Raw genomic sequence first — 2,500 nt, 5'->3', positions numbered from 1 at the left:
AAAATATGAAAAACTGCTGAAACAGTCCAGAAGATGGGGAAAGCTTGGGAATAAGAGGGGGATGGGTTTTAAACACTTTTTACATCCCATATTTTCCATATTGTGTTTTTTTCGAGGTTCGGGACCGGGACCGAGAATATGCTGATTGACCCCAATACAGGGTGATTGGGGGGGACAGTTTATATGATACTTACATTACAAACAAACATGAATAGTTTGTTCAAATATATCAATCAACTCAACATTATCACATCACACATCATATCAACCAACACACATGTGAATAGTAACAATGAAAGTCACTATTGTCAAATCAATCATCATATGATATAATGTGTTCATTTCCATTACTATTGTCAAATCACAATCACTATTTTATGGGTACATCACATCACATGACTATTTTACCCATATTACATCACTTATGTAGCATAATTATACTTTTATGACATCACATCATATATACTTATATGACATCATCATAGTCAAGTCATATTACTTTATATATACTTTTATGACATCATTGTAGTCAAGTCACATCACTTCAATATACTTATATGACATCATTATACACATATGACATCACTCTACATCATGAATTTCAAAATAGAGTCAAAACTCATTCTTGGTACTTTATGGACATCTTTATCGGTGTCTTATGGTTTCAAACCTCCTTATATGACCCCAGGAGTCATCCAACACATTCAGTTCATTTTTTGAAAAAATAACAAAAATTAATCCGAAATCGTGTATTATAGCCTTTAATTTTGGACAATTTTCCACTTATTTTGACCAGAAAATAAAAAATGTCGAGGTGCTTACCATGGACCCTAATACACCCTGGGAGTCCAATTGAGTGGGTCCAACCATCCAATATGCCTTTAAACGGTCAATTTACCCGTTCCAAACTTGCACCGATATCGTCACCTCAAGCCTAACACGGACATTTATGGCAACATATAATGGTCGTATATGGTTCCAAACGTCATTATATGACCCTAAGATGTATCCCCTAAGGTCTCAAGACTTTTCGCCACCGGGCCCCGTCACCTCAAAATTCCTCAAAAAGCGTGGATTATAGCCTTCAATTTTGGAAATTTTTTGACCTTTTTTCGCCCGGAAATAAAAATTGCCGAGATGTTTACCATGGTCCCTAATATCCTCCGGGAGTCCAATTGAGTGGGTGGAACCATCCAATATGCCTTAAAACGGTCAATTTACCCGTTCCAAATTTGCACCGATTTCGTAAACTGAAGCCTACCACGGCCATTTTGTACAACATAGAAGGGTCATATATGGTTCCAAACGTCATTATATGACCCTAAGATGTATCCCCTAAGGTCTCAAGACTTTTCGCCACCGGGCCCCGTCACCTCAAAATTCCTCAAAAAGCGTGGATTATAGCCTTCAATTTGGAAATTTTTTGACCTTTTTTCGCCCGGAAATAAAAATTGCCGAGATGTTTACCATGGTCCCTAATACCCTCCGGGAGTCCAATTGAGTGGGTGGAACCATCCAATATGCTTAAAACGGTCAATTTCACCGTTTTCGTACACACCTCTTGTATTAGCTATAAGCTTTCACGTCGCCTGTATGTAGCCAGATAATGGTCGTATATGGGTCGAAACAATATTATCTGACCCCGGGATGCATCCCGCAATGTTCCTTGACATTCGACACCGGGTCCCGAAACCTCCTAAACCGCCCCGATTTCGTGTATATTATAGCCTTCATATTTTCCATCCGTATATCATTTTTTCACCCGTCGAGGTTATGCATCCAAGTACTTCCATGGGTTCCCAAAGGGCCTTGGGAGTCCTAAATAGTTCCCGAAAACATATCATTCATCCTTAATCATCTTGTCTTCAGGGCCTTGGAGTCCTAAATATTGTCCGGTATGCCTTGTCCTTGGGTGCACATGTCTTGTGTACATGCCACACGGCCCCTTGTACCATACAACATCCCCACACTTAGGCTTTGTGACATGTCTTAATCCCGTACTTAGCATATTTTATTATACGAGATACATCGCTAACCTCGTTTTCCAAAATATAGGTGTTTTTAGGGAATAGGGTGGGGGGGAGGGACGAATCGAAGCGACATAGGGCTGAATCTCAGTGGATCGTGGCAGCAAGGCCACTCTGCCACTTACAATACCCCGTCGCGTATTTAAGTCGTCTGCAAAGGATTCAACCCGCCGCTCGGTAGAAATTGTACTTCAAGGCGGCTCTCACGGCGCATCCACCGCGCGAGCTTAGCCTACGACACGTGCCCTTGGGGGCCGAAACCCCTACTGTAGGACGGCAATCGGGCGGCGGGCGCATGCGTCGCTTCTGGCCCGGATTCTGACTTAGAGGCGTTCAGTCATAATCCAGCACACGGTAGCTTCGCGCCACTGGCTTTTCAACCAAGCGCGATGACCAATTGTGTGAATCAACGGTTCCTCTCGTACTAGGTTGAATTACCATTGCGACACTGTCATCAGTAGGGTAAAACTAAC

Source organism: Chenopodium album, unplaced genomic scaffold (assembly GCF_948465745.1).
Source record: "Chenopodium album unplaced genomic scaffold, dcCheAlbu1.1 scaffold_210, whole genome shotgun sequence".
In the NCBI taxonomy this organism is placed as follows: Eukaryota; Viridiplantae; Streptophyta; class Magnoliopsida; order Caryophyllales; family Amaranthaceae; genus Chenopodium; species Chenopodium album.
This window is presented reverse-complemented; position numbering follows the sequence as displayed.